We start from the raw sequence: 24,932 nt of genomic DNA on the forward strand, positions 1-24,932 counted from the left end.
CCAGGCCTGTCTGTGCTGTTGCAGATGGCAGCATCTCTTGCTGTGCAAAGGCTGCATGCTGTTCCGTTTCCGTTATGCGCACCGCCTTTTCTGAATCTGTCTATCGGCCGACGCACAGTTCGTTGTTCCCATCTCTTGGCTGCCATGAATGAATATGCGAGACATGCTGTGAACATGGGGTTGCAGGTATCTCTTCCAGATACTGAAATCCAGATACTCATTTCAGTTCCTTCGGATAAAGGGCCGTAGGCAGGTTTGCTCAATCTTTCGGTGGTTCCGTGTTTAATTCTTTGAGGAAGCCCCATACTGAGCTCCACGGTGGCTGCACCAGTTTACATGCCCGCTAACAGCGTAGAAGGGTCCCTTTCTCCACAGCCTCGCCAGCCCTTGCTGTCTTTTGTTTTTCTGAAATGTAGCCGTCTAAGGGTGGGGGATAGTTCGGCGTGGTTTTGGTTTGCATTTCCCTGATGATTCGTGATGTTGAGCAGCTTTTCATGCACCTGTTGGCCTCTATTCAGGTCCTTTGTCTTTTTTTCAACAGGGCCTGGGGCCAAGATGTGCAGAGAAGCTGGAGGTTCACGTACGTCACTCAGCGTGTCTCCTCATTTCTCTTCTCCACCCGGGTGCTGCAGTCTCTCACCTGGGGTCCCGGGCTCCTGTGGAGGTGTGAGGATGGTCTTTTATATCACTTTTTCCTTGAGGGGACACAGGCTGCGGCCTCCTGTGGTACCATCTCACTGATGTCCTCTTAATCGAGTCATTACATCATTATCCACCATCCGGAAAGCCCTCATTAAAACCTGTAGGAGACACAGACCACTTTCCTTGTTTTCTGGATTTCTCAGCCTAGAGGCGTAGATCTAGTGGAGTTGAGGCGGAGATGTTACTGAATGACAGTTGGACACAGAGCATCTGTGAGGCCAACACGCTGTAGGGTGAGCCCCATGGGGAGGGGTCTGCTCCCCGCCTGGGGTCACTGCCCTGGAAAACCCTTCACCACTGGGCAGCTCTTTGACCTCTGCACCTTGATCCTTTCTGGACTCAGTGTAAAGTCCTCCTTTTTTTTTTTTTTTTTTTTTTTTGTCTTTTTGTCTTTTTTGCTATTTCTTGGGCCGCTCTCGCGGCACATGGAGGTTCCCAGGCTAGGGGTCGAATCGGAGCTATAGCCACCGGCCTACGCCAGAGCCACAGCAATGTGGGATCCGAGCCGCGTCTGCAGCCTACACCACAGCTCATGGCAATGCCGGATCGTTCACCCACTGAGCAAGGGCAGGGACCGAACCGCAACCTCATGGTTCCTAGTCGGATTCGTTAACCACTGCGCCACGACGGGAACTCCGAAGTCCTCCTTTTTAAAGTACTTACAGTTCTGAACTTGCAGGCTGTGGCATCAGTTAGAGGCATGGCCCACGTCAAGTTCAGTGCATGTAGATCATTGTTCTGTTCGAGTCGCTCTAAGACAGAAGCGAGGGAGGTCAGAGTGGGTATCTGGCCGCCTGGCAGGAGGTAGATGGACACAGAGGGGCATGGTGTGGAGGTGGGATGGGACCATGAAGCTGCTTCCTGGGGCCCCAGAGCTAGACGGGAGGCCACCCTCCCTGCGAAGTTGGATGGGAGTGGGACAGGCCTGGGAGATGGCTGATGCTAGGATGAAGGCTAACAAGCCCGGCCTCTATCTTCCAGCCCGGGAAGTGGGGCCAGGCAAGGGTCAGAGAGCTCAGTTAGGAGGTTGGCAACACAGTTCATGACCAGAGGCTCCAGCACTGGTCCACGTCGGCCAGAGGGAGGAGAGGGAAGGCGAAGAGGCCAGGTTTGGGCGGAAATGAAGGAAGGAACCACAATTAAGAACCTCTGGGAATGCCGATAGCCGCGGGACGTGTAGTTCTCCTGTTTGATTTGTCCCCAGAACAGACACACACAAAAGCCCTGTGCTGCCAGAAGACAGAGCGTCCCATCAAGAAAATGCAGGGGGAATGAAGAAAGGACAGGGAAACCCTCAGGATGGTGTGTGTGTTCAGACCCCACAGCACCGAACTGCAGTGAGTCACAAAAACCCGGCACAATGAAATGAGGTAAGATTTCATTTCCCATTAGTTCTTTTAAAATGTATTTGATCTTCGAATTGAGTAAAACTGCAAGTATTTTTAAAAGCTAAGTCATTTTTTCTTTAACTTTCTTCCATTAACCCCTTCCAAAAGAGTAGTTTTTCTGTCTTTCAAATTCTCAAAGAAATAGACCTTACTTTTGAAAAAAATCTGTAGAAAGTAGATCGACATCAGAAGTTTCTACAGCTAAACAGCAATAAAATCACAGCTGAAGAAACGGGTGTGGTGCAGGCTGTTCCGAGCATCCAGCAATTTTGATGCAAAAATCTCTGTCTGATGAGCCCTCCTGACTGACAATACAGTAAGTGTGCGTGTGCTTTAAGAGAACACCTTGCAGCAGCATCTTAAAACCGTTAGGAAACATGGGATAAAGATGTTCATTAAAGGTGATAACGAAGCTTAGGATGGACCTGAAACGGCCCAGATAGAAAGCAGCAAATCAAAGCCATCACAGGTAGGGCGGGCTGCTCGCTGCCGTGATGCAGCTGGAAGGAGCCTGTTCGGGTAAGGGCTTAATTAGGGCTGTCAGTCACACTAATTGCCTGTGATTAAACGGTGTGAGTCAGCAGGGCCGTGAGTTCACCCGGTGACAGGCGTCACCCGTGGACTCCGGAAGGGAGTTGGGTCACGGGCCGAGCCGCGACAGGCGGTGATGCCTGTTCACAGACCCTTTCTGTTGGCGCCTGTGCGGAGCCTCTGCTTTCTGCAAACAGCAAGGACTTTGTTGGGTCATCGTCAAGTCCTGTGCTGGAAGAAGCTCCCCCAGAGGCCATCTTGGATTCCTGCTCCCAAGGTGGGGCCAAGGGTGTGGGTCATCCATGAGCCCGGCTCCAGGCTTCCGCGTACCCAGGGGTGCCGCGTAATGCCACCCGCTCCTTGTTTCTCTCTTGACTGTCTCCCACCTCCTGTCTTCAGAGCCCCGGCCCACTCTCCCTGCCCAGCTGGCAGCTTCCCATCCCAAGACCACCTCGGCTGTGCCTTGACCAAGAAACCTGCCCCCCGCACCCCTCCCTTCCCCCCTCTGACCTCCTGCCTCTTCCAGATCTGACCCCGCTTGGGGGAGAGGTCACAGTGCTGCTAGGTGACAGCCTCCCCCTCGCCCCACCCCAAGGAGACACCCCACCCCCACCCTGGGCTCCTTTGCTTGTGCTCCAGGGACCAGCTGAAGCCAGGTGAGGGACGTGCTTCTCGAATGCCAGATTCCTGCCTGGGTCCTCTCTGGGGTTGCCACACTGTTTTTAAAGCACTCCGTCTTTTAAACAATAGTTTAAAGTACAGAGTAGAGGCTCAGGAAATGTTTGTTGGGTCAAAGCAAGTACAGACTGCGGGACCGAATCGCAGTTTGGAGGGGCGGCGGCTCCAGAGGACCCCGAGGTCTGTTTTCACCTGGGAGGCTTGGCTGGGGTACCAAATGAAGCAATAAAAACGCTAATCTTCCCGGCCCCGCCTTCTGCTTCGTGGAGCCTCTGAGGCTGTGACAGCAATAAAGTAGGTGGCAGAGTTAAAGGGGAAAAACATAAATTAGGTCAGGAGAGGATAAAGAGACGGATTTTCAATAGGCTTCAACCTTCTGAGTTGGGAGGGCCTAAATTAAGTGGATCCTACGAAATTCAATAAACAAGGATTGTAGACGGCAGATGATTTATCCCATTATAATTTGAATTAAACTCGAGCATCAATAACACCTCTGACCCAAAGGTTATTAAGAGACAGCTAATAGCATGAACTGAACCAGCACATCTTGTATGTTATCGCTGAGAATTTAGGACACGGGCGTCTAGGGCTGGGGAGTTGATTGCCTGCGAGATAAATTTCATCCTTGGTGCCACAAAGCAGACCTTGGGAGGAGAGGCAGCCAGCAGGGTCCCCAGGCTGTCCCCAAGCCACCAGCCTGCAGCCGAGGACCAGCTCACCTGTGACCAGTTTGGCCTGAAGGTCCCCTCAGCTTGGGGGAATGCTAGGCCGCCTCTTCCTGGCTGGTGGTTTCTGCCCCACCCCCACCCCGCCCCTGCCTTTCCTTAGAGCTTTGACCTAAAAAACCTGCCCTTGTAAGTCTGGGACCTGGGAGCCCATTTCCTTGAAATGTTAACAAAGCGGGAGGTAGCACCTTACCCCCCAGTGTCTCTAGAAGAGGGGCAGCCCAGTGTCTGTCGCAGGGACATTTGCAGACTCAGGAGTAACCGCATGTGCCACACGTCACACGGGACGCCTCCCCGAGGCTGGCCTCCGGGACGTCCCCACTGGCTCAGCCCGGGGCTTCCGAGCCCTCCCGATTTGCTTTTGGTGACACTGGAGTCGAGTCCCGCCCCGACTGCACGGTCTTGAGTAGCGTCCTGCTTTCACCTATTTACTTCGGCTGCTGCTGTTTTGACCTGGACACCTACCTGGAAGCATCAGTGAGCCATCTGCTCCAAACCCGGGCCTCCAGTCTCAGAAGCCCTGGGCCGCCCTGTGCGTAAGCCCGTGTGTGCCCGCAGTCAGTCCAGGCCTGTTGCCTCGGCTTGGATTGGGGGACTCAGGCGGTGCTCCACCGGGAAAGCAGACCGGATGACCCCCAGGGCCGCACCTGGCAAACCTCAGGAGCGCTTCCAGAGCGCGCTTCCCACACGCGTCTAATTCCAAGCTCCCCAGCAGGGCTCTGTGTCCTTCGTCTCCGTCATCTGGTTGGTTAGGGGTTTCGCGTTGCAGCACAGCACCAAGTAGCCCTGATCTCGGTGGAGTCGCACAACAGCAGGGGCCCTTTGGAGCCTGGCCCCGAGCTGCTCCCCGCCCTCGCGCCTTTCATCTTGCAGGACCTCAGGAAGGCCATGAGCAGGCCAGGCTCAGGCAGACCGAGGGCCTTGCCCAAGGTTACGTGCATGGACAGTGGACAGCGCCAGAGCTGGGATTCGAACCCAGGCAGCCTGCCCCCACCCCTGCGCCCCCCCACCGCCAAGACGGGAGGATTTCACAATGGAATGTAGCAGGGGTTTAACTGAGGGCGGGCACGTAAACCCAGGAAGGATGCCCGGATGGCAGGCAGGACAGCTGGGTCGGAAACAAGTGTCCTGAGGGCCCAAAGCGGACTCCCGCGGGGAGACCCTCCTGGCGGAAGCGCGGAGGAGGGCTGGGAGCTGGGAAGCAAGGAAAGATGGCTTACTGGGTTACGGCAGGACCAGTGAACTCAGCTGGGTTCTGCGGGACATGCGGGCCCCTCTGCGTGTGCAACACCAAGGGGACAGAGCCCCCCATCCCACTGCAGGACAAGACTTCTCCTTGGAGCATCAAAAGTTTCAGTGCTTCACTGAAGAACTGGGGCTGCACAAATGCGGCGGGGCCACTGGAGGCTCAGAGGATGTGAAGATGGAGCCGCAGCCACACCTGGTGCCTGCTCAGCAGCACAGGTGAGCGACCACACCTGTGCACCTCCAGGTACTCTTGCAGAGGGGCGTTCTGGGGACTGAAGAGAGTGTGGGAGCCACTGGAGTTTGCTTTGCTGCTGTCACTGTCTCTCCTTCTCTACTCGGCAGCCAGCGGGGGCTGAGGAGGCGGCTCCAGCATTGCTTCATCAGCATTTTCACTCCCACCTACCAGGAGAGGGGTGCACCCACAGGCATTCAGGCTGTGCCTCCCACAGGTCCAACCAGATCCACTGCCTCCAATGGTGCAGCCTTTATAGGTGCTGGGCGGGGTGGGATCTGGTAACGGAAGTCGAAATCAGCCAGGAGAACTCTGTGTCTGTTGGTGAAACTATTACCTGTTTGTCTGATAAGAGGAAATTAAATTATTCGGCTCCCAATAACACCAGCAGCATCCCAGCCATAAGAGTGGAGTAATTGTTGTACAATTAAGGTGTGCCCAGAATGTACACTGCCGAGTCATTTTAATAACATGCGCCTTGAGTCGCTTAGTTTTTTTCCCAAAGAGAGGCAATTCAAATAAGTAATTTAGTGGTAGAAATAAACTATGAATTGAATTTATATGTTCATTAATTGTGCAATTAAACAGAATACTAATTGACTGTAGAATTATAGCGAAATGGAACACTGCACTGCGGTGATTAGCTCTCTCCTGTTTTCCACTGTGAACGTAATTTTTGGTGGGCTCATCCTCCGCAATTAAGTTTTGTTTGGCTTTATTGGAGCATAACTCATTCTTCTAGCACAGACTTAATCCCCCCATACAGCTGGGGTGTTACCCCCCGTCACCAAAGGTTGTCTCTTAAAAGAAAGGACATCTGGTGGGAGTGGTCGGGAGGGGCGGGCGCTGGGTTGGGCTGCGATTTCCAGGGTATTCTTTGCGGAAGGAGAGCAGAGGGCAAAGCGTAGGTCAGTGGCGACGGCATCTTGGTTCTGCCCCTGCATCCGAGAGGAGCCGGGCATCTGGACGATGGAAACTTCTGCTGCTTTCACCTGGAATGGCCATGTCTAAACAACGGTCCCCTCGGAGCCCACACAGGCCACTGCCTTGGACACAGAGGAAGCCTGAGAGGCAGGAAAGGCCGGGTCTTTAGTGGAATGAAATGCGTGCAGTAAACTCAGGACCCCGCGCCTTCCCGGGCTGCTCCATCAGGAATGCTCGCCTTGAGTGACGTCATGGGCCACAGGGTCCTGCTGTGATGAGCCCACCGCTGTTCATCCCGAGACACACTGCGTTTGCCCAGCTGCTCAGAAAGAAGGAAAGGAAAAAGAAGATGTAAAGTGATGGCTCCCTAATGACGCTGGAAGGGGCCTCCTCGGGGGGAGGCTGGGCACGGAGCCCCTCGCATGCACCTCTGGAGGCACAGGGGTGCAGGCGGGTGGGCGGCTTCTCAAAGGCAGATTCCCGGCAGAGGGGCATCTCAGGGCTTCAGGGCTTCTCTCGGGCCCAGGCCCCGAACGTGGCATCAAGTCAGACCTGTTCCCAGCACCTTTTCCTGATGCAGAACTTCTGCGGGTCTGAGCTCGCTCAAGTCACCCGACAAACACCAGGGTGTGTCCCGGACGCCATGACCGGCACCAGGGATACAGCATCAAACAAGACCCGCCCCAGTCCCTGACCCATGGCACCACACTGAGACCACAGCCACAGGAACGGGCTCAGGGCCCAAGGTGCCTTTCGAGAGCCATTGGACGCGTCTCCTCTGTGGCCCTGACACAGCTGGAGGGAAACCCCAGCGACAGTCCCTGTGTTAGCCTCCTGTGGCTGCTGAAACCGATTCTACCAACTCGGCAGCTAAAACAGCAGGTGTGAGTGATCGGACAGTTCCGGGGTCTAGGAGTCCAGCTGGGATCTCCTGGGGCAGGACCAAGGTGTCTCCAGCGCTGGGCCCTCTGGACGCTCTGGGGGACAGTTCCTGGCTCGGCTTTCCAGCTTCTGCAGGGGCCTGCATTCGTGGCTTGTAGCCCCTTCCTCCGTCTTCACAGTCCACAGGGGCATCACCTCTGCCCCTGTCCTCTGTCCTCGTGTCTCCCTTTCTGACCTTCTTGCCTCCCTCTTTCCCGTAAGGACCCTGGTGAGAACCCTGGGTCCGTTCAGACCATCCAGGACATGCTCTCAAGATTTTCAGTGAAATCTGCAAAGTCCCATTGCCATGCGGGTCGTCTAGTTCCGGGGGTGAGGGTGAGGACGCTCTTGGGGGGGATTCTTCCCACCACCCTCCCCGTGGGGGAAAGGAGCGTGTGGGGCCAGGTCTTAGACTCTTGGGGAAATAGATGCACCTCCTAAGAGGCCTTGAAAATACTTGGCGTTGACTGTTCCTTTCCCCGTTCCGGGCTGCTCCCGGTGGACGCTGAGCTGAGAAACATGAAGCTCAGGAGTGATGGGCTGCTCAGAGGCAGAGATCCTTCTCGCTGCCCTTGCAGAGCACCTGCTGGAACCGGTCTTTGTTTACGCTTTGCTGCATGGTTCAAACCACTGAAAGGCAAATTCCCGTAGAAACAAATTGCTAAAAGCGGTGGAAGTTAGAAGGCGGGGCTCACAGGTGACTCCGTAATCCAGGGGAGGAGGAATTGCTCAGAACATCATGCGCTTTACCAGAAAGGTGAGGATGCAACGGCCTGAAACTAGAACACTTCTGAAGTGACTCGTGCGCGTGAAATATGTTACTGCCGGTCAAGCTTACTCAGATGGTGGTCGGTGCGGGTTCCTGAGTGTCAGTGGCTGAACAAGGGAGAAGGCGAGCCTGGCAGCTCGGAGTCTGGTATCTACACGCTCCCCAGATCTCTGTTCCTCTGCATCTTAGTTTGTTCCTGAGCGCTTGGGCCCTTTCTGACACACTCCGTACCTCAACTTAGCCCGTCCTGTTCATCGTCGGTCTCTCCCATGAGATCAGGGATTTTGTGTTTTATTTTCTCTTCCAAGAACTAGGAAAGTGACGGCTATGTCCAAGGCACTTAATAAATATGTGTAGAATGAAAAAATAATTTACAGCATCTGAGTAGCACTCTGTATTTAAATAATCTATTATAGAGTGAAACCTGGGTCTCTAGTGCTGTTTGGAGGATATGATTGTTTTAAAGTGTGAGTTGAGTCGAGATGCTTTTGGACTTGCCTGAATTCCCAAGCCAGGCTCTCCGTGGGGGTGGCTCAGTGCCCTTCTGGAACCCAGGCTCGCAAGGTCCCACCCAGAAAATCAGAAAGTGCGGAGAAGCACAGAGACTTCGAGAGGCTCTTGCACAATGCGGGTGAAAACGTTGAAGTGATAAGATAAAACGGATAATTATAGATAAGAAAACCACTGTGAGGAATTGCAGCTATTTCTAAGGAAAATACCAGAACTGTGGAAACAGAGTTAATCATCAATGACGTAATTACAGAAAAATTGCTGGAAACGTGGTAAATATCTCAGAATCCAGGCGACGGATGCTCTCCATAGCCTTCGGAAAATCAGTCACTGTGGGCCAAAGTTAGACACGTTCAGCAAGCGTTTAAAAAGATTAATGCAGAGACGTGTTTTAGAAGAAGGTTTGGCTGCATAAAAACAAACACCAGTGAGTGTGGTCTCGGCTCGCCCCCCACACTCCTGCCAGGAGGAGATACCACAGCAGCTGCAGTTTATCAAAAACAGAGGAAACCAAAGAACCTTACACCCAAACGGGGATTTTCCACCTGTGGGGCGACACCTAGACATTCTCTGACATCCACGTGCTCATGACACGTTTTCTTGAACGTGTTACCCAACTGTCTACTTCAGCCACAGTAAGAGATGAATTAACCCTTGGCGATTCCACCGGTGACTGGAAGAAATCTGGCTTTGAGGCACTTGGGTCACTGCTGGATCCAGTAGGATGATTTTCATGCTGAGGTCAGCCAGGAGCCTGCTGGTCTCCAGAGATTCCGGCTCTGTCCAGTAGCCAGGACAGAGGACAACTCTAACCGCCGAAGAATCCTTATTTAAACTAGAAAACTTTACCGTAAATTATCCTCTCTCATCCAGAGAGTTGGGCAAAACGCATCCAAACGTGAAGTGGATGCCCCTCCCTTACAGGAAGCTAGGTGACCCGTCCATTCTCTCTTCTCGTTTGCATTTTCTAGGTTTTTAAAAGAAAAAGGCTTTCCAAGGAAAACAACCCAAAAAGAAAAAAAAAAAAAGTTCCACATAAAAAGAGCCAAGTTTTATGGGTCACAGTGACCTGATACCAATATTCTCTAACATGCAGTTCTAATTGGAACAGAAAACGCTGTATTTCTATCTGGCTTTTACAAACCTCTTCAGATGCGAACGTCCAGATCTTCTCTGCAGCTTCCCCTCTGTGTCACACTTGGTCAAATAAATCTTTAATAAAAAGACTGAAAATGACTTTTTATGTAAGAAACTCCTGGGAACTTTGGAAGTTAATTTGTAGTTGAAAATATAAACAAAACAGGTTTGGGTTTGTCTGGCTCTGCTGCTCACTGACCTTGGAATTCAGGGTGGGGTGCTAAACTGCTCTGAGCCCTCCGGTCCTCGTCTTTGAAATGGAGATGATAGTACGTCCTTCCAAACAGCAGGTGGAAATAACACAATTTGAGGAAAGACCACAGACCCTTCCTCCCACAGAGTCAAGCACCAGGAGGAGGCAGATGGACCGGAATGGATGAGGGGACACGGACCTTCACCTTGGAGTCCATGGAAGGGGTAAACTATTCGCCCTCGAGAACCTCACATTTCAACAAAACCATCGGACCAACAACCCTTTGTGGGTCCAGAGACCCCCCAAGACCACTCTCAGGTTGGCTAGTTCCCTAGAGGACTGGCAGAGCTCAGGAAAGCTGTTGTGCTCGTGGTTACGGTTTATCAGCATGTAAGGGTGCAGATTAAGATCAGCTGAGGGAAGGTGTGTCTAGGGCAGGCCTGGAAGAGACCAGGTGTGGGAGCCCAGCTATGCTCCCCGAGTCGAGTCGGGGAGAGCTTGATGTGACAAGGTGCATGAAGCATTGCCGACCAGGGAGGCTCCCCTGAGCTTGGTGTCCAGGGTGTTTACTGGGGTCCATCACCCCGGTACCGCTGACCCCTGCTGTGGCTCGTAGGTCATAGGAAACCAGGAGGCAGGTCGGGTTTGGCCCATGACACGTCGTCACTGACCACAGACAAGCAGGGACAAAACTCATACGTGTAGTGTGGCCCTTGAATGGGGCAGACACATGTAGTGGGAGCTCACATGGGCACCAGGAGCAGCAAGCAGAGGCGGGGAGGCCCTGGGGAGGGATTCTGGGCAGAGGAGACTTAGGTGGACACTCTTGGTACAGGAGTCCCCCTTCCTCTTCAAGCCGTTTGTTCAAGATCAGAGTCAGAAATACCACGACGTGGGCCTGTAAACAACCTGAGAATCCATACAGTGCACACGAGTGATTTTGGCTTCACCTGAGCTGGGAGCAGCCACTGTTCATATTTGCTGTCGGCTTAAATAGCTGTATTATTTGCAGCAAAAACTTTGAAAGCCGGGCCTAAAGGGAGACAGAAATTTCTGCAGATATTGTGCTGCCTTTAATAAGCTGCTTGCCTTCCTCGATTCTTGAAGCTGGAAGAATCAATACAGCATCCCTTTGAACAGAATAATAAGCACAATTCGTTTGGCAAATGTGTATTGAGTGCCCACTGTGTGCTCGCTGCCCGCCTGGGCTGCCCGAGCTTGTGGCAGTTATGGGGTGATGTCAGAAGTGGCTGGACGGCTTCTCCAAGTAAGAGAAACAACAAGTGGTGTCACATTGATTTCATGGGACGTTTGCTAATAGATTTTAATGCAACGCTTTGTTCTCCCCACGTGGCTGCCCGGTGCCCAGTGGACTTCAGTCTGTGGCTGTTTCCTCTGCCGGCATCGAGTGATGAGAACACATTAATCAGCATCCACTTGACAGGAGATTCATTTACTGCTTCCGATATGCTCGCGTGTCCGCCCAGGGCTCGGCCGAGTTCCACCAAGGCAGCAAGGACGCGAGCTGTCCGCGGGGGAGGAGAGGGTGGCCCTCTGCCTGCCCACCTGGAGCTGGTCAGCAGAAACTGAGTCCGAGCCGGAAAGCTTGCTTTCGGCGCTCACATCATTCTCTCTCCTTGGGATTCAGGAGGATCGGAGACCTCATTACAATTTCTACTCCCGTGTTGAGCATTTACTCCAATTACATGGTCAATAACTCGTTGTGTATGGATTTAAATACTACTTGGGGACTTTCCATTTTTCTCCATCTCTGAGGCAGCGAGAATTGTGGGGTTTTTTTCCACGGAGGCCCCTTCCCTAGAGCCTTCGACCTGCTGGCTTAGCTCCTTCTATGTAAGCCGGTCCTTCAGAGGAAGAACAAAGCAGCTTGAGCAAATGGCTGAGAGCGCGGCACCCGGGTGAGACTGTGGGGTTGCAGCAGACACCCCTAGCTCTGTGGACTCACCCAGCCCGTGCCTCAGTCTCCCCATCTGCTAAACGGGAATTACACGGGACCTGCCTGACATGACATGAAGTGTGCAGTAAAGGAGTAATCTGGAAACAGAGTGGAGCAGTGAAGTCTGTGCATCTCCAGAGCACCTTCGGGAAGAAAAGATGGAGAAAATACGCGAGGCAGCGGCTCTAGGCGCCAAGCTCTCCGCGGATCTCTGAGCCGCGTTCCGAGGACCTCTCGGTCATGAGTTCAGTCACCGCCGGCGTCGAGATGATGCTGCCGTCTCTTTATTGACCCCTGCCGCCATGGTACCTCTGGGGTTAAGATCCACCGCCTCTGCCTGGAACATTAAGAAAAGCTCCATCAAAGGGGCTGGATCTAATCCTTACGCCCCCGGGAATGCACACTGGTTAAAAACCAAGCCTTTTGTCCATGGCAGCAGGTTGGAGCATGTGAGCAGGTGGGGGCTTTCTGTCGGGGGAGGGTGTTTCTCTCTGGTTCTGGGGCTCCGGGCCAGCAGCTGCCATCCTGCTGCACTGAGTGGACATCGTAGCCATTCCGTCTTCCCGTCCTTACTCTTCTGTTTCTAACATGGAGCAGAGGGCCTGGTGGCTAGCCGGTGCTCTTAATAAATAAATTAATTAGTCATTCAATTCATTAAAGCTTAGGGGATGAATACATTAACAAATAAATATCACCCTTAGTCTTAGAGGCTTCCCCAGCTAAGAGAGAATGCATATCTTCTAAGAAATTCTTGGAGGCCATCTATTCCAGCCCTTACTCTATAGTTGAGGGACCTGAGATGCCCCCCAGAGCACTGAATGGTTTGCCTAAGGTCATGTACGGAATTAGTCATGAAGGCACTTTGTCGCTACTCTCCCCAAAATAATACCAAGTGTTGTGGCACTTATTCAGCCAGCTTGGATTGTTTTGAACCATATATTGAGACGACACTACCTATCATAAAGCAATTTCTTCAATTAAGCAACAGTATGTGCAAGCATTGTTGTTAACCCATAATTAAAATATCAATCATATTACAAATGCAGGTATGATATTATTAGCTCCAAGCACAGAAATGTTACAGCTTGACTCCGCACGGACAGTGAGTGGGGTCCACCTCCCCTCGGCCCGGTTCTGGCTCCAGCACCACCAGGCCTCTCACCTGTGTGGTCCTCCTCTCCAGAGAGCTCGGCAGGCAGCCTGGCCCCGGCCTGCTGTTGGGCTGAGGGGAGACGCCTCCGTGTCCCTTCTCTATCTCCATCTTCATCTACTTTCCCGACACCCTCCTGAGACCCAAGAAGGCGGGCTCTATGCACTGACATCAGAGGCTCCTCTGGATGCTCCGTGTGGATGGCGGGGTTCTCGGTGGGCGTGGGGACGCGCCGGCAACAGGCCACCAAGTGCCTTAATTCAGTGGATGGCCAGGGAGCGTAGAGTGAAGAGTGAAACAGATGCAGCCAACGTGTTGTGACTCCAGTTTGTGTCCTGAATGAGGACAGGCTCGGGCTGCACTTCGCGGTTGCATCGCGAAGGTCAGGGGACCTTCTCTGCTTCCCATCTTTGCTCCCACCGGCCATCACAGCCTCGCTCGCCACTGTGAGGAAGGCAAAAAAAAAGAAAAAGATGGGGTTTGTTCCTACCTTTGAAAACATCAGAGAGTCAAAGGAGTGCTTCCAGGCTGAACTATACACCACTGAGTAACACAAGCAATAGGAAAACACATGGAGACCATCAGTGACGGCGTTTGAAAAGCAAACGCGAGCCGTGTCACGGAAGAGTGTCGGCAAGTCCTCATCACTGAAAACAGGCGCCCCTTTAACCAAAGGTCAGGCATGGGGAGATCTTGGAGAAGGGCTGTCCTCGGGGAAAAAGGCAGAGGGTAATGATTTGAGTTCTGACGCGGGTCCCGTGCGTCGCAGACCAGTTAGCACCACTTTGGAGTAGTGGGCTCCTCGCTCCTCTCAATCAGTGGTGGCCGTTCTCACTCGGGCCTCCCCGTTGACCTCCACAGCAGTTCAGTGAGGTTCGAGAACGTGGCTGAGACAGGCACCGAGAGAGATGAGTGGCCTCCCATGCGGGCCGGGTGACATGGAACCCAGTCCGTCTGGCTCATCAACGGGCAGGATGAGATGGACCTGACCCGATCCTGTGTCCTCCCCGGTGGGACACAGTTCGTCCTTGCTGTCCTCTCTTGGTTCTGTTTGTGTTCTGAGGCTTTGTGTTGCTGTGTCAGTCTAGAGAAGAGATAAGCTGCAAACAATAGCAATGACGGCGATGCAGGGAGGGCGCAGGGGGAGCCGCGGTCGTGCTGTAAGGGTGGGGCCGCGCTCAGGCCTCCTCTCACTGCCATCTGCCCCTGCGCCGAAATAGAGGACCGCCCTGGGCGTGACGCTGTCTGACAGGCCCCGGTGCTTCTGCAAGGACATAGACCTTCTGTAGTTTGCCATCCCCACGTGGTCCCTGGAGGGTTACTGATACAGGAGCCGCGGAAGTCGGCACTTCTGACTCATAGCGGGCACTTGGGAAGAAAGTCTAAATGAGCAGATGAATGATGAGCCGTCCCTGAAGCACGTTCTCACGCTTTGACTGTAAATCCACCTTCCTCTTTCACCAACAATTGATTGCAAGGAGGCGATGACGTTGATTTACCTGTAACTTGAATCCTTAAAATCGTCCTTGGCAATTTTGCTGCTTTATGGCCGTGCTCAGGTTTCACTGCAGGCCTCACGAAATGTGTGACAAATACCCAGGTGAAAACCTGTGACCTAAGATAAGACCCCATTTCCCTAGAGACTCAGAAACCTTCTGTGCCACAGGGCTTCACTCCTGGAAACGAGGCCCTGGGGCCAGCCGCCTCGGCATCACGGGGGGCTTGTTAGGAAGGGAGGCAGAGTCTTGGGTCCCACCTGGACCTGCTAAACCTCAGGTGCATTGTATGCAGATTCCTGGATGACTCGTGTGCCTCTTAAAATGTGAACGGCGCTGCAGGTCGGTAGGAGCCTCCGTGAGTTGCGGGTGGTTTCTGGCCTGTATCACATCACTTCCAATCAAATGACCTCTGTGTCAGCAAAGAGGCACCCAAGATCGACGTCTCGAGAGCCAGTGAGAGAAGTCCACAGAGGCCAGGGGCCCGTGAATGGCAAAGCACTGCCTCTGTCATTCCAGGGGCTCACCCTGCATCAAATGTCCCTCGTTTCCTCTCCATGCTCCGCACTGCCTCACGAAGAGCCCCTCAAAGGAAGTTTAAGTCCACTGGGAGGGTGTCAGAAAAACTGGGGAGGACCTGGCCTAGTTGTCCTTCCCTCTCCTGCAGTGTCCCCCAGCCTCCTTGCCGTCACCTGGCCATGAGTAGTGTTTTATTTAACATTTTGTAATTGCAAAATGCATTTACACTTTATTTATTGAGCGTCTCTCCTTCTGTCCTGTCTGCCAGCTGAAGAATGATGGGGGTGATGCAATGTGGGAAGCAGAGGAAATGAATTTGGGGTAATGAGTTTGTACTTGACATTGGATACATTGTTTTATGTTCCTCTCCTCACTGGTAATATCGATACTTTCTATTAGATACTTCAGGGTTCGCAGCAACTTAGTGATGGGTGTGCCTTCGCATTTTATAATCAAAAGCAATGGAGGAGTGCGTCTCAGCTGTTCGCTTTGTGCTAATGTTTATGCTACCTACAGGCAAAAAAAAGGAGAGATCTTTTTGAAAGAGAAAGACACGCTTTTTTTTCTTTATTGAAACATGTAATCGAGTTCTTTTTATATCAGGGGAGCCTATTCATCTATACTGAATGATCATTGAGATGTTCTGTCTATTCAGAATTCACACACTCAGTGCAAATGCAGAATGGAAAGCGTGCTTTTGGAAACATCCGTTTCAACCGATTATAAAGTTGCTGAGTGTTTGGACATATTCATTTCTGGAAAGAAGATTGACGAAAAGCCAGAAGGATTCTGGCTACTTTGGAATGACATGAGGATTTTAGATTTAACTTGTGGTTCAGACGGCAGAGGAGGGAGCTGTCAGTTACCTGTTAAAGATGGAGACATATGCAGACGTTGAGGCAGGAAAGCATATTCCATGTAAATGAACTTCGGCATTCCAAGATGATGGTTCATGATTTATTTTCAAAATAGTGTATCTGTGAAAAATTAAGAGCCACAAGGATCCAATTATCTCAATGGCAGTCTAATTTATGTGGCATGAAGTACTTAAAAAAAGTCAGGAGGGAGGTTTAGGAAGGCTAAATTGGTGTCGCCTTGCTGGATCACAGCTTGAACGCTGTCTGAACGACGTGGCTCTCATTAAACACCATCAGCTGAGAATCGCTTAGGTGATAAGGAAGGTGACGATGAAAATCCGCCAGAGGGAAGGTTCTCTTTGGTTCATAAATGTGTTTCCTCTTGGGAGACGCTCAGATTTCCCCAAACAGCGCTTTGCCAGACAAACTCTGACGGCGGGTGGGCCGGGTGCATCCTTCCACAGAGACGCCCAGGTCTCTGGCGGCCAGCCTGTTAGAGAGATTCAGACCGTCAGCTCCCTCTGTTCCGGAGCCTGAGTCCTGGCTGCGCGCTGGTATCGATTTTGGAAAGGAGCTCTGAAATCGATCAATATCTGTTGGCAGCCGAAACCTTCAGATATTCGTTAAAGAACCAGATCGTCATGTGTCTGTGGGCCGAGAGGGTGGCCGCAGTTCAGTTACATGATTAAATGACGCCTGGTGTCGTTGCTGTTGGTAAGCGACAGGTGCGTGCCGGAATGGGCATCTACTGTGATAATCCAAAGAGGAACACCCCGCACTGACCTGCTCCTTTGGCACCCTTATAAATGAAGAAAATTTGTCATTTGCCACTTGGGACGCAGTGTACCCCTTCTAACGAGCTCTGCAGACAGAGGAGGGGTTCCAAGGTTCCAACATAATCCTGCCACAGCAAAGCCAAAACTGTCAGGCAGCTGGAGGAGGTTCAAGACCCTCGGAGCAGAGCAGAGCTAGTCTCCCAAGGCTCTTTCTCCCACCCAGGAAGGACTGCAGGAAACAAAATGTCAAAGTCATTAGGCAGCCACCGGCTGCAGCCTTTCACAGTCTCCCCGGGAAATGCACGCACCATCCTTTCCCCTTCAGCCTGAGGTCTGGGGGTGCATTTGTCTCAGTTTTGCTTAACTAGCTTCATCACCTAGAGGCACAAGGGATGCTGAATTCAGAGTGGGCACTAATGTGTATTTCCCTAGCAAGGAAGAATCCCAAACAAGCCACTGTTTACCATTTCATCTCCTGTGGGACATTCTAGAACACACTGAAAAAACAGTCTGTACCTGGCCATTGTGCACCTGCTGGGATTGTCAGCCCCTTCTGGAGTGACTGGAGACTGGGGGTTATGCTGGTGCTCATGCAATCCCAGATGCAAGGGAGGTGATTTATGACCTAAATGCAACCAAGTCAGAATATATCCAAGTTCAAGCAAAATTGTTTTTAAGATTCAAGAGGATGGAGGTTGGATACCAAAATCCCGGCAGTGACCAGAACACTTAGCTTTTGCCTATGGCCCTTAGGTCGTTTGTCAAGACTTCTGGGTTCTCTGCAACCAGCCTAACGGAGAGGAGAGCGATTGAATCCTCTCCTGCGTTTGATTCTCTGCTCTGCCGTGTAACGGGCAATAGTGTGAGCCGAGCCGGGGCTCAGACTCCTTTTCTCAAGAGAGACACCGTGATCTCCAGCTGCAAGGATCTTGTGTGGAATGGATGAGAGATAAGATGTGGTGTGCAAGCAGCAGCTGCTTAATAAATAGTATCTGAAATGGTATATTCCCCTGACGGTATATCCACCACGTGGCTGTGTACACACACACAATGAATATACAGGTGCCTCCATCTCTGCGTGCGTGTGTGTGTGTGTGTGCGCTCACACACACATGCGTTTGTGTGTCTTTGTCCATTCTCAGAAACTCAGCATCAAACGAGGCATCCATTAGACCAGTGGAGAACTTATCTTTCTTCCTCATCTCCTGATCCAGTGCTGACTTCCTCACCCTGAGGTCCCACGTGGTCTTCTTATCTGATTCTTGGGGCCCGTTCATCCGGAGCCACCTCTAAATGATACACATACCAGGAGGCCCCCGAGCAGATGAAGGGGTGGTTGTTTTTCCTGGAGTTCAGCAAAAGCATCCAGCTCATCATTTTAGGTACAGACTCACCTTTGAAGGTGCACGTTCTCCCTGGCAATGACATTCTTTAGCAAGTTCAGAACAGACAACACAGTTCGAGCTGAACAGTTTACGAAGGGCTATCACACATGTGATTGCGAGCAATTGCTTTCTGCCTGGGGCCAGTGACCCACTGTGTCAAGCATTTCAAGGCTCACCTTCATGATCAGCGAAACGTCTTCCCTCTTATTTATGCCCAGGATCAAAAGTCACGTGGGTCAGATTTTAATTTGTTGCCAGGCCAGCATCGGGAGTTAGCCACTTCCTTTAAGGAGGGCAGGTACAAAGACACAGTATCGGCTGGTAAGAGATAGGCACACTCCCCAGTCATCAGTACCCGGTGAGGCCCTGAGAAGGCGCCTTCTCGCCAGATTGGCACAGTGCACCGGCCGCACCCCGGACACCCTGAAGGAGCTGCGAGGTGTCGGCTTTCCATGTGGGGAGACGAGGCCCATTGCCATCAGGCATCAGGACAAATTCTGACCTCAGCAGCAAAAAACAGTCTACTCACGGTGTATTCTGCTGGTGCCCTTAAGAAACCTTTTTGAAAATACGCCTTCTCGGCTGGGATAAAGATTTTGTTTTTCTATGCGAGGGTCTCAGGCTCAGCACAGGTGAGGTTTTGGGTCAGCTGGCTGCGTGGGGCGTCCTGCTGGGCAGGGCGGTGAGCAGCGTCCTTGGCCTCCACCTGCCAGAGGACCAGAGCCCCTGCCCAGTTCCGAGGACCCGAGATGTCCGCAGATGCCTCCACCTGTGCTGGGGGTCAGACTCACTCCTGCTGAGGGGTTAACACCTTCTCAGGGCAAGGTCATCGCGTGAACTGACCATTCCTAGGAGGCTGCACTGGTACCCTGTGGCCCCCGTGACAAATGACCGCAAACCTAGTGTCATCAACAGCACAGCATTGCTATCTCACAGGCCTGGAGGTCCGAGAACTAAAAGGGTCTCACTGGCAAAGATCCCGGGGTGGGAAAGGCCTCCGCCCTCCGGGGAGATGCTGTTTCCGGTCTTTTCTGGGTTCTAGAGGTGCCCCTGGTGCTTGGCTCCCGGCCCCTCCTCCATCTTCAAAGCCAGCAAGAGCGGAGGGAGTTCTCACCCTGACCCCTCCCATCCTGTCACCATGACCCCCTTACAACCCCTCACCCATGACCTCTCACACGCCATCACCCTGACCCCCTCTCATCCCAGCCCCCGACCCTCTGGGCCGCCTTGTCTCCTCCTTCCACTTTTAAGGCCCCATGATTGCAGAGGCCCTCTTGACAACCCAGGCTGGTCCGATTCGCAGCCCGATGCTCTGGGCAGTGTCACCCGCTGTGCTCCCAGGACCTGTGGGTCAGACCTGTGCTCAGCCTGGTCCCCTGGCCTCGCTGGACTTTCTGCTCCTCAAATATGCCATGTCTGACCCTTTTTCAAGCGATTTATCTTTGTTGCTTTGTATTATTTATTTATAAACCTTTAAAAAATAAAGAGGACAGAAAGGAAAGCTGTAACACATGCCCTTGTGTCTGCCCTCCAGAGTCAAGGACCTGTAGTCATGCCTTACTTGGCCTGGCTGTGTGTGTGGGTCTGTGTGTCTGCATTTGTATCTGTGTCTGTGTGTGTGTCTGTATCTGTGTGTGTCTGTGTCTCTCTATGTGTGTCTGTGTGTTGATGTGTCTGTCTGTGTGTCTCTCTGTGTGTCTCTGTGTATCTCTCTGTGTGTCTCCGTCTGTGTCTCGCTCTGTGTGTCTCCGTCTGTGTATCTCTCTGTGTGTCTCCGTCTGTGTCTCTCTCTGTGTGTCTCCGTCTATGTGTATCTCTCCGTGTGTCTCCGTCTGTGTGTATCTCTCTGTGTGTCTCTGTCTGTGTCTCTCTCTGTGTGTCTCCGTCTGTGTCTCTCTCTGTGTGTCTCTGTCTGTGTATCTCTCTGTGTGTCTCTGTCTGTGTCTCTCTCTGTGTGTCTCCGTCTGTGTCTCTCTCTGTGTGTCTCTGTCTGTGTATCTCTCTGTGTGTCTCTGTCTGTGTATCTCTCTGTGTGTCTCCGTCTGTGTCTCTCTCTGTGCGTCTCCGTCTGTGTCTATCTCTGTGCGTCTCCGTCTGTGTCTCTCTCTGTGTGTCTCCGTCTGGGTCTCTCTCTGTGTGTCTCCGTCTGTGTCTCTCTCTGTGTGTCTCCGTCTGTGTCTCTCTCTGTGTGTCTCGGTCTGTGTCTCCGTCTGTGTCTCTCTCTGTGTGTCTCCGTCTGTGTGTATCTCTCCGTGTGTCTCCGTCTGTGTGTATCTCTCCGTGTGTCTCCGTCTGTGTCTCTCTCTGTGTGTCTCCGTCTGTGTCTCTCTCTGTGTGTCTCTGTCTGTGTATCTCTCTGTGCGTCTCCGTCTGTGTATCTCTCTGTGCGTCTCCGTCTATGTCTATCTCTGTGCGTCTCCGTCTGTGTCTCTCTCTGTGTGTCTCTGTCTGTGTCTCTCTCTGTGTGTCTCTGTCTGTGTCTCTCTCTGTGTGTCTCGGTCTGTGTCTCTCTCTCTCTGTGTGTCTCCGTGCTTCTCCCAGCCCTTCCTTGCCCTCATCTGTCGCATCTCAGCTGAAGTGTCCTCTGCTCAGATCTCCTCGTCCATTGTCTGCAGGACCCCTGTCCTGCACTATCCCCATCCTGGTTTTCCCGTTGCTTCCTCCATAGCACTTTCCTTAGTTGGATTCTTTTCTGAATCCCCTAAAGGAAGACATCCCGCTAAAGACGGGACTGGCAGGAATAATCTCATCGGTCAGTTCACCACCGGGGCCATGCCCTGAGCAGCACACCCAGCACCACGGACAGAGCCCAGTTACTGACAGGACAGGAGACCAGGGGACAGGGAGGACATAGCTTGTGTATTGCTTATGCTTTCCTTATGGCCCCGGGGAGCAGGGAAATCAGGAAAGAAGAGAAAATGGTGATGAAGCCGGAGTGAGGCAGTAGGTTCCAGACACACTGCTGATAACACAGCAGCCGGAGAGGCAGGCGCCAGCCTCTGAAGTTCAGGGGAGAATCCCTCTCAAGGCTATTAAGGGGTCAAATCAGAATTCAGCCTCAGGGCTGTGCCCAAGCTGACTGCTCAGAGGGCCCCGAGCCCAGCCTGGAGGAGAGCTGGCCCACAGTGTGGACCGTGAGAATCTGGATCAAGCACGGGGGCTCCGGCTTCACCTTCCTCGCATCATGCACCTGGTGTCGCAGCATCTTTGAGCCTGAACACCATGCTCCCCAAAAGCAGCAGAGCGCGAGGACCAGACTTTCCAGGGCTCCTGACCCCCCTCCGCCCCATAGCACCCCTCATCCGTGCTGACGACTCAAGGGGCTCCGTGCGTGGAACCCCCCCTCCACACCCTCAGCCGGGAGCATGGAAGGGTCTTTGTCAGGACTTTGGTGACCAAAGAAGAGGCACTTTGCCCTCCTTCGACACAGCATTCCTGCCCGTGACTCTTCTGTGAAAAAGACTCCAATCTCTGCCCCTGCTCATTTCTTGTTACCATAATTATAAATGCTTCTGTGGCTTAGGGGAGCGTTTTTGGAAGCATAGAGTTAGATAGTCTATTTTCGTGAAAGCTCGTCCTTTTAAATGAGGCTGTTGTTTCTGTGGCCCTAATGCCTGCCTGAATGCCTTTTCCTGCATGGCTCTAATTGTGCCTCTGCAGAAGGCGCTTTCCCCGCTGCCCCCCGAGTGGCTGGTGTGGCATCCTAGGACTTGGCTGACTTTTAGTTCCATCAGAACCAGCACTGGCTGAGTGGGTACCAAGAGGCTTATAGAGGCCTCACCTCAAGAAGGTCTCACAGTGACCGTGAGATGCATACCACCATTGTTCCTATTGTACAGATGAGGAAATTAAGGCCAAACACTAACCCAAAGGCAGACAGCTCATAGGTGCAACCGGTACGGGCATGAGTGTGCGCAGTGAGCTGGTGAGCCAGCTCTCTGTGGAATACAGAAGGGAGAGGTGAGTTTTAGCACTGAGCCATTTCCGGAGTGTCAGTTACCCTATCACTGACAGCCATTAAAGATGGTTTAACAACTGGTTTCCCGAATTCCTGAGTATCTAACAACCAGCTCTTGCCAGGCAAGGCCAGTGGGCTTCACTGGCCCTCATTTCTGGACCTCAGGCCCTGGGATCAGCTAAGGCTGGGAGCAGGTCTTCAGGGCAATGGGCCCAACACTCATTTCAGCATCCCCCACGCAGGGTCTAGGGCGAGAGCAGGGCGCACCTCTGGACGTCGCCGAAATACTGTGCCTTTGTGAAAGGTTCCAAAAGTCCTGAAAGGAAGCTAAGTCTAATTTTAAATCTAGAAGAAATCTGTGGGAAGGACTCTCTAGAATTAGGCTTCTCAGAAGAAAGCTCTGCACCTTTCCAAAGGTAGGAAATGCCTGACCCCAATCACCTTCTCGGCAGGGTCCGTCTATGTTGCTTCTCTTCCTGTCATCTCTGATTTGAACTGTGGCTACACTGCTGCGTCTGTCGGCTCAGTGAGGTCGGGCAGGCTCTGTTCTGGGGCGCCTGGCCCGTCTCCAGGCCCTTTCTCAGAGCGGGCCCTGGCCCAGGCCTGTTGAAGGAGCAGGCCTCACTCACCTCTGTGTCTGAGTGGCTCCCCCCGGGAGGAAGGACCGGCCCAGCCCTGCTGAGGGACCAGCCCCGGTCGCCACACCTGAGCTCAGCCCACATGGGGAACTGCCCGCTACTAACCAGTTCATGGCAGTAAAGAGCTCTCAACACAGCGATGGCCTTGCCTGTGGGGCCACCAAGCAGAGGTGTCCTAGCTGTGGCGGGGGGAGGTGGTCAGGGGAGCGGGGGGAGCCAGTCAAGGAGGAAGGAGGCAAGAAGTTGTAGTTACCGCAGCTGCTGAGAAGCAGAAAGTGGGGCTTTGACTTCTGGTCAGGATCCGGCTGCCCCGACACCCATCAGCCCACTATTGATCCTGTCCTCTGCCAGTGGTCACCCGTGCAAGGGCCTTTGCAAATGGAACACAAAATCTGCATTCACTTTCTGATCAACCAAGTGGACCCTAAGGCCATACTCTTTCCTGGTCCAAAATCCTACCACCAATGCAAAGTTCAGGTTATGTTTGGCCAGGCTCCCAAATATCGTTCACCAGAGCTTATTCCATGAGCCCAAATGATGCCACACAGAAGGGCCTCCAAGCCCCATGGTATAGTGTAACCCTAGGATCCAATTCCTATGGAGAGATTTTAGACCAAAAACGGAATTTCTTTTCCCTCTCAAGTAAAGATTCCAGTGTTTTAGTGTTCTTTCCAGATTGTTCTATAATAGGAATCTTTCGGATGACACGATCCCATCCAGAGGAGGGGTCTCATTGGCTCATTCTCCTCCAGACAAGGCAGGTCCAGCCCTGGCTCCAAGCCTTGGCTCCAGGAAAGGCAGCTCTTCCGGGAGAGGACAGAGTGGGACACGTGACAAAGGACTCAGGCATCTTCTGAGGGATGAGACAGGCCAGAAGTACTTTCCTAAATCGTTTCAGTGCGGGTTTGGTGAATTTACTGAACTGCATTTAAATGTAGGCTTTAAGAGCTGCACTTCATGTATGTAAATGATATCTCAAAAAACGGGCTTTGGAAAGATGCACTGCTGGGGAGCCCCTTCCTTCTTCTCTGATGGGTGTGTGCTGGTTAAACTCAGGTTGAATGTATCCAAAAATAAATAAATAAATAAAATAAAAGCAAAACATACTCTTGCAAGAAGGGATCACTTTAGCTTAGCGCTTGGAGCATAAGACTCAGGAGCCTCCAGGCCCAGGTAGATCCGGGGCTCAGTGATGTTATGAGGGTTCACGTCCTCTCCATTGCACCCCTCAGCTTCCATCCTCATCGGCCCCATCCTGGAGCCAAGGGCTGGGCAAGTGGACCTCTGTCCCCACAGTATTTCCCAGCCCGGCACCACCACAGAGCAGAGGTCAGTTCATCTGGCCCCATTCGTGTGCCCTCCTCTGAGCCCGTGCCCTCCTATGAGCCCACCACTGTGGCCAGGAGAAGTGTCCTCCAGGAGAAGTGTCCTCTGATTGCCTGCACGCAGTCAGCAACCTCCCCCGTGCCATGGCCAAGCCGGGACAGAGTGCCCCGGCCGAGGAAGCCCTCCAGGACGGGGTGGGATGGGCAGGGGACGTTTCCCCAAATGGAAAACAAGAAGGTGCAGTTGCCACAAGCCAGATGGACGGCAAAGCACCCTGAATGGTGAAGAAGCAGCGCTGTCCTGGGCCGTCTCCACCGTGACTCTGGCCCCATTGTCCAGCGGTCCCAGAAGAATGGCCCACACATGCTGGACTTGGGCTGGACTCACAGCCTGGACCTGGCCCCCCCATCTGGGTTGGCTCTGCTGAGGCTGACCCGCAGAAGCAGGAGTGAGAGATAAAAGCCATTTGCTCGAAGCCATTGGGTCCAGGGTGGCTTGTTACACAGCATCATCAGCCTCTTGGTGGCAACAGCTGACTGATACATTCCCTTTGCTGTAGGGCCTGGAGTCAGTGTTTTCTCCCAACTCGGGTGCATCCCCCCAGTGGAAAGTAGGGTGAAATCCTTCACACAGGGACCTCCTGGTCCATTCATGGAGCCCTGTCTCAGCTTTTAAACCTGGCCTCATAGAGGCTGTGACAAAGACAAGAGGTTAATGGCTCTAAGATCACCTTTTGTGTCTGTACAACAGGCCGCTGAGCTCACCTGAACAGAGCAGAACTGTCATCCTTGGAATGGCCAGGTCCGTCCTCACCTCTGTCTCCAGGGAGCACCCCAGGGACCGACGGGGACCTTCCATCTCCAGCTCCCTCGGCCTCAGATCTGCGCCTTCACCGAGGATGCAGGTCAGCAC

The 24,932-nt window shown here is 52.8% G+C and overlaps 1 long non-coding RNA gene across 1 annotated transcript; it reads left to right on the forward strand.

The window, feature by feature from the left end:
• LOC102161661 lies at positions 521 to 24,918 on the forward strand. The gene is made up of 3 exons (XR_002340098.1): positions 521 to 664; positions 1,907 to 2,072; positions 24,771 to 24,918. It is a non-coding gene; the product is annotated as an uncharacterized LOC102161661 (long non-coding RNA).

The sequence above is a fragment of the Sus scrofa genome, chromosome 17 (genome assembly GCF_000003025.6).
Source record: "Sus scrofa isolate TJ Tabasco breed Duroc chromosome 17, Sscrofa11.1, whole genome shotgun sequence".
Classification (NCBI taxonomy): Eukaryota; Metazoa; Chordata; class Mammalia; order Artiodactyla; family Suidae; genus Sus; species Sus scrofa.